Genomic DNA, 7,500 nt, shown 5'->3' with positions numbered 1-7,500 from the left:
GACATTTCAAATCAAACTGAAATGTATTGAAATGAATTTTTCCCATACATTTTTGACAATGTGAGGTGTGCATGGCAAAAAACACTCACGGTGAAGGCATGTGATATAATATGAAAATATCAAAAGTTAACTAACCAATGATATTGAAGCATATAAATCGAATCATAACTATATGAAACTCGAATTTGAGCCATATTAAACTGGTAATATTGTGATTTTATGCCTGGTTTTCCATACGTTAGTTTAAATAGAAAAAAATTCTCGAATATATATACATATATGAAGAATCTATATTCTATACTAACATTTTATGGAATATAACCTTGGCATATTGCCATTAAAATATATAATAAAGACATTTCAAGTCAAACTGAAATGTATTGAAATGAATTTTTCCCATACATTTTTGACAATGTGAGGTGTGCATGGCAAAAAACACTCACGGTGAAGGCATGTGAAATATAATATGAAAATATCAAAAGTTAACTAACCAATGATATTGAAGCATATAAATCGAATCATAACTATATGAAACTCGAATTTAAGCCATATTAAACTGTTAATATTGTGATTTTATGCCTGGTTTTCCATACGTTAGTTTAAATAAAGAGTTATGGAATATAACCTTGGCATATTGGCACTAAAATATATAATAAAGACATTTCAAATCAAACTGAAATGTATTGAAATGAATTTTTCCCATACATTTTTGACAATGTGAGGTGTGCATGGCAAAAAACACTCACGGTGAAGGCATGTGATATAATATGAAAATATCAAAAGTTAACTAACCAATGATATTGAAGCATATAAATCGAATCATAACTATATGAAACTCGAATTTGAGCCATATTAAACTGGTAATATTGTGATTTTATGCCTGGTTTTCCATACGTTAGTTTAAATAAAGAGTTATGGAATATAACCTTGGCATATTGGCACTAAAATATATAATAAAGACATTTCAAATCAAACTGAAATGTATTGAAATGAATTTTTCCCATACATTTTTGACAATGTGAGGTGTGCATGGCAAAAAACACTCACGGTGAAGGCATGTGATATAATATGAAAATATCAAAAGTTAACTAACCAATGATATTGAAGCATATAAATCGAATCATAACTATATGAAACTCGAATTTGAGCCATATTAAACTGGTAATATTATGATTTTATTCCTGGTTTTCCATACGTTAGTTTAAATAGAAAAAATTTTCGAATATATATACATATATGAAGAATCTATATTCTATACTAACATGTTATGGCATATTGGTGTTATTGTATTTTATTCCTGGTTTTCTATAGTTAGTTTAAATAGAAATAAATTTTTGAATTCAAAATTTTATATTCTATACTAGCATTACATAGAAATTATCCTCAACTGTTTGTTTCTTGTATAAATACAGGAAATTAAACAGATGATGAAGAGAAAAAAATAAGAAAAACAAAAATTTATAAGAAAAATTAAATTTTAAACAAAGGAAAAGAGGAGAAAATTTTTTCAATCATATATATTTATGATTAAAAAATAGAATTATGAAATTATTAATTTCAATTCAAAGAGAAAAATTATGTAATATATGAAATTATTACATTAACACGTTGGCTGCCAGGTATCACCGGTGATCACAAAAAAAAACCTCCCCCAGGTGCCAAGTATCACCGGTGATCACAAAAAAAATCTACCCCCAGGTGCCAAGCAAAAAAAGTCATGTTCCCGTTTGAATTTTAATGAGATATTTTTACCAGGAATAAAAGTCACGCTCCTGGCGCGTATGAGCATGTTTTTGTGCTGTGTTCACTGGTGACCACTTGCCGTTTTTTAAAACGATTCTTATTTTTTTTTGAAATGTGATCACCGGTGATCACATTTCGAACAAGTAAATCAAAATAAATCAGTATCAAACTTGAGTTCATAGCGAGCAGTTGGTTGCAAATTACAGTGAAAAATAGTGAAGTGAAGTTGTGAAGTCCGAGGAAATACGTGATGCGTTGAATTCAATGGAAAATTCCAGTGTTAGTGGTGAGGATTTTAGTCCAGATGAAGATGAGTACATCCCAGATTCAGGCAGTGATACAAGGAGTGATGACAGTATTGATGAAGACCTCGATGTTAGTGCTACAAATGTTAATAATACTGCAGATGAAGAACAGACGAAAACTACGACAGCATGGACCTCGCCTGCTACCTGAGAGACTTTGAAGAATTTCGAAGAATTTACCAATCCACCCCAGGTTTTGCAATATGATGCCAGTACGCCATTTCAATATTACAGAAAGTTTTTGACCGATGAGATATTGGATATTATTGTTGAAGAGACAAATAGGAATGCAAACTCTCAAGTAACTGGCATCGGTACTCGCAGCAGCAGTAGGATGAATATGTGGAAAGATACTGATCGCCAGGAGATCATGGAGTTTCTGGCCATAGTCATGTATATGGGAATGGTAAAATACCCTGCAATAACCGACTATTGGAAACCAAGCACATTGTTCAAAAACGCATTCGTCCCACAAGTTATGGCTCGTAACCGGTTCCAGATCTTGCTCAAATTCATTCACTTCGCAGATAATGCCCAGTCCTCTGAAACAGTGTCAAAAACTTATAAAGTTGACAAGGTCTTGCAGGAATTGATTCTGGCCTTTAAACAAAATAGCGCGCTCACCTCCGCAGGGAAAACACTTTTTAATAACGTCGACAGAAGCAACAAAGGATGGTGGGCGCAAGAGACATCGTTGCGGCATGTGCTATTCAGAATTAAAGACGACAAACTCGTCGTCAGTCGCCAGGAAGAAGGCCAAACTAGTGGCAACATACTGCACCCAATGTCGAGGGTCACCATACCTATGTCTTAAACATTTTCAACAACTACATTAAAATTAGAAACAAAAAATATAGTTTTTTCTGTTTCCAGAATTGAATTGAATTTTCTCATTTTTAATTTCGTATTATTTCAAAACTTTGTATTTTACTATGAAATAAAATATTTTTTCTTTTAAAATAAACTTTCATTTTTCTCAAAACTCCTTCCGTTAGGGTCCCAGCCCCTAAAATCTAGGGGACTAGGTGTGTATCACTGGTGATACATTGGCACCTGGGGGTAGTTTTTTGAAATGATCACCGGTGATACATTGGCACCTGGGGGTAGGTTTTTGAAATGATCACCAGTGATACATTGGCAGCCAACGTGTTAAAAATGCATTTGAAAAAAAAGTAAAATGTTATTAAGAATGATAAATTATTTGAAAATTGGCAAATATTAAGAAGAAATATCGTTCTTATATTTTTATATAAAATATATAATATAGAGAACGAAAATTCTTTTTCATAAAAAACGGTTTTTGAATTTTGATAAGAAAAGCTAAAGGGGGGTCGCCCCTTTACTTTTTATATACACCGTAATTTATGAAATTTTCAAATATGAAAAACAAAGAAAAATATATAAATAAAAATATTATTCTGGTTGATCCTGCCAGTAGTTATATGCTTGTCTCAAAGATTAAGCCATGCATGTCTAAGTACAAACAAATTAAAAGTGAAACCGCAAAAGGCTCATTATATCAGTTATGGTTCCATAGATCGTTAACAGTTACTTGGATAACTGTGGTAATTCTAGAGCTAATACATGCAATATAAACACGGACCTTATGGAACGTGTGCTTTTATTAGACTAAAACCAAGCGATCATTTGATCGTTAAATTGGTTGAACTCTAGATAACTTGCAGATCGTATGGTCCCGTACCGACGACAGATCTTTCAAATGTCTGCCCTATCAACTTTTGATGGTAGTATCTAGGACTACCATGGTTGCAACGGGTAACGGGGAATCAGGGTTCGATTCCGGAGAGGGAGCCTGAGAAACGGCTACCACATCTAAGGAAGGCAGCAGGCGCGTAAATTACCCACTCCCAGTTCGGGGAGGTAGTGACGAAAAATAACAATACAGGACTCATATCCGAGGCCCTGTAATTGGAATGAGTACACTTTAAATCCTTTAACAAGGACCTATTGGAGGGCAAGTCTGGTGCCAGCAGCCGCGGTAATTCCAGCTCCAATAGCGTATATTAAAGTTGTTGCGGTTAAAACGTTCGTAGTTGAATTTGTGCTTCATACGGGTAGTACAACTATATATTGTGGTATGTACATTACCTTATGTATGTAAGCGTATTACCGGTGGAGTTCTTATATATAATTAATACAATGTATTTTTTATATATTCCTCCTATTTAAACCTACTTCAGTGCTCTTCATCGAGTGTTGTTGTGGGCCGGTACAATTACTTTGAACAAATTAGAGTGCTTAAAGCAGGCTCCAAATGCCTGAATATTTTGTGCATGGAATAATGAAATAAGACCTCTGTTCTACTTTCATTGGTTTTTAGATCAAGAGGTAATGATTAATAGAAGCAGTTTGGGGGCATTAGTATTACGACGCGAGAGGTGAAATTCTTGGACCGTCGTAAGACTAACTTAAGCGAAAGCATTTGCCAAAGATGTTTTCATTAATCAAGAACGAAAGTTAGAGGTTCGAAGGCGATCAGATACCGCCCTAGTTCTAACCATAAACGATGCCAGCTAGCAATTGGGTGTAGCTACTACTATGGCTCTCTCAGTCGCTTCCCGGGAAACCAAAGCTTTTGGGCTCCGGGGGAAGTATGGTTGCAAAGCTGAAACTTAAAGGAATTGACGGAAGGGCACCACCAGGAGTGGAGCCTGCGGCTTAATTTGACTCAACACGGGAAAACTTACCAGGTCCGAACATAAGCGTGTAAGACAGATTGATAGCTCTTTCTCGAATCTATGGGTGGTGGTGCATGGCCGTTCTTAGTTCGTGGAGTGATTTGTCTGGTTAATTCCGATAACGAACGAGACTCAAATATATTAAATAGATGCTTTCAGGATTATGATGTTGAAACTTATATAGCCTTCTTTCATGCGTACATCTTGAATGTACAAGTGTTTGAATGTGTTTATATAAGTGGAGTCGTACCTGTTGGTTTGTCCCATTATAAGGACACTAGCTTCTTAAATGGACAAATTGCGTCTAGCAGTAACGAGATTGAGCAATAACAGGTCTGTGATGCCCTTAGATGTCCTGGGCTGCACGCGCGCTACAATGAAAGTATCAACGTGTATTTCCTAGACCGAGAGGTCCGGGTAAACCGCTGAACCACTTTCATGCTTGGGATTGTGAACTGAAACTGTTCACATGAACTTGGAATTCCCAGTAAGTGCGAGTTATTAACTCGCATTGATTAAGTCCCTGCCCTTTGTACATACCGCCCGTCGCTACTACCGATTGAATTATTTAGTGAGGTCTCCGGACGTGATCACTGTGACGCCTCGTGTGTCACGGTTGTTTCGCAAAAGTTGACCGAACTTGATTATTTAGAGGAAGTAAAAGTCGTAACAAGGTTTCCGTAGGTGAACCTGCGGAAGGATCATTATTGTGTTCCATATCCGTAAGAAAAACAAACAAACAAACAAACAAACAAACAAACAGACAAGCAAACAAGCGAACAAAAAGAAAAAAAAAAAAAAAAAAAAAAAGAAAAAAAAAAAAAATTTATATAATTATTTTGAATCCATAATTCTTTTTATTCTTTTTCATTCAATTTGTGATCCATCAATTATATCATATTAAATATAATATATGATGGTACATTTTGTAATGTTTTTTCTTATTTTTTTCTTTTAAAAACCTTTAAACATGAAAATAAAAAGTTGTACTTATTATTCATTTGATTGAATGATAAGTTAATTTGTTCACAATAACAAAAGTGGTATATATTTATTATATTATTATATATATACATAAAATGATTAAAAAAATACAAAATAATTGAATCATAATAAATACCACCACTGTATTATTGTTGAACTAAGACATTCGCAACTTAATAAAAATGTTTAGAGTTAAATATATTTGATATATATTATTGAAAGAAAATCAATTTATATATTATTAATATTATTTAATTTTACTCTTTCAATTAATATATGCAAAAAAAAATTGACATTTGTTATAAATAAAAATAAATAAAAAAATACTCTAAGCGGTGGATCACTTGGCTCATGGGTCGATGAAGAACGCAGCAAACTGTGCGTCATCGTGTGAACTGCAGGACACATGAACATCGACATTTTGAACGCATATCGCAGTCCATGCTGTTATGTACATTAAATTCAATTTTAAAGTACTGCTTGGACTACATATGGTTGAGGGTTGTAAGACTATGCTAAATAAGTTGCTTATTCTTTTATAAAAATAATTGAATTTAAGCAAATGTGTATATTATTGGATTTTAAATAATTCATAATATTAATAGCAAAAAAAATAAAGATATATAATGAATTTTATTTATTATATATTCTTTAAAAAAAAAATCCTCTCAAATAAAATGAAATGATGAAAATATTGAATCTAAGTATTCTTTACAAAAAATTTTCATATTATTTATATATATATATATAAAATAATAATTTATATATGTAATTAAAAGGAGGAATGTCTAGCATAAAAATTAAATTTTTTATTCTAGGATTGCCTCATTTTACATTATTATTATTTTTATATATTTACAATATATAAAAGGAGAAAAGAAAAATAGAGATGAAAAGATGATATAATTTTTTTTATTAAATTGTGAGAAGATAAAAAAAGAATATTAAAACAACCTCAACTCATATGGGATTACCCCCTGAATTTAAGCATATTAATGAGGGGAGGAAAAGAAACTAACAAGGATTTTCTTAGTAGCGGCGAGCGAAAAGAAAATAGTTCAGCACTAAGTCACTTTGTCTATATGTCAAATGTGAGATGCAGTGTATGGAATATCTTAATATCTAGTATGAGAAATTAACGATTTAAGTCCTTCTTAAATGAGGCCATTTACCCATAGAGGGTGCCAGGCCCGTATAACGTTAATGATTACTAGAAAGATATTTCCAAAGAGTCGTGTTGCTTGATAGTGCAGCACTAAGTGGGTGGTAAACTCCATCTAAAACTAAATATAACCATGAGACCGATAGTAAACAAGTACCGTGAGGGAAAGTTGAAAAGAACTCTGAATAGAGAGTTAAATAGTACGTGAAACTGCTTAGAGGTTAAGCCCGATGAACCTGAATATCCATTATGAAAAATTCATCATTAAATAATTAAAAAAATAATGTGCATTTTTTTCATATAAGGACATTGTAATCTATTAACATAATAAAGTATTTATCAAAAGATCATTGGTGATATTAAGTTTATTTAAATTAATTTGCTTTTTAAGCATATTAACATAAAATAAATACTAATGATTTGATAAAGTGTTGATAGATTTTATTATATATAATGCTAAAATTCATTTTTTGAATTTTACAAAAAATTTAATATCTATGATATTAATATTTATTTGTATGCATTTATATGATTAACAATGCGAAAGATTCAGGATACCTTCGGGACCCGTCTTGAAACACGGACCAAGGAGTCTAACATATGTGCA

The 7,500-nt window shown here is 32.5% G+C and overlaps 2 non-coding genes and 1 pseudogene across 2 annotated transcripts in view; all 3 read left to right on the top strand.

Moving 5' to 3' along the window:
• The first annotated feature begins 3,463 nt into the window (after window positions 1-3,463).
• On the top strand, window positions 3,464-5,454 carry LOC129252230 (small subunit ribosomal RNA). The gene has a single exon (XR_008583320.1). It is a non-coding gene; the product is annotated as a small subunit ribosomal RNA (ribosomal RNA).
• A 601-nt stretch (window positions 5,455-6,055) lies between these two features.
• Window positions 6,056-6,236, top strand: LOC129252255 (5.8S ribosomal RNA; annotated as a pseudogene).
• A 445-nt stretch (window positions 6,237-6,681) lies between these two features.
• The window catches only part of LOC129252244 (large subunit ribosomal RNA), a 3,986-nt gene continuing 3,167 nt past the window's right edge, over window positions 6,682-7,500 (top strand). Inside the window, exon 1 of the ribosomal RNA XR_008583332.1 lies at window positions 6,682-7,500. This exon is cut by the window's right edge and continues 3,167 nt beyond it. This is a non-coding gene — a ribosomal RNA (large subunit ribosomal RNA).

Source organism: Anastrepha obliqua, unplaced genomic scaffold (genome assembly GCF_027943255.1).
Source record: "Anastrepha obliqua isolate idAnaObli1 unplaced genomic scaffold, idAnaObli1_1.0 ptg000165l, whole genome shotgun sequence".
Lineage (NCBI taxonomy): Eukaryota > Metazoa > Arthropoda > Insecta > Diptera > Tephritidae > Anastrepha > Anastrepha obliqua.
This window is presented reverse-complemented; position numbering and strand designations above follow the sequence as displayed.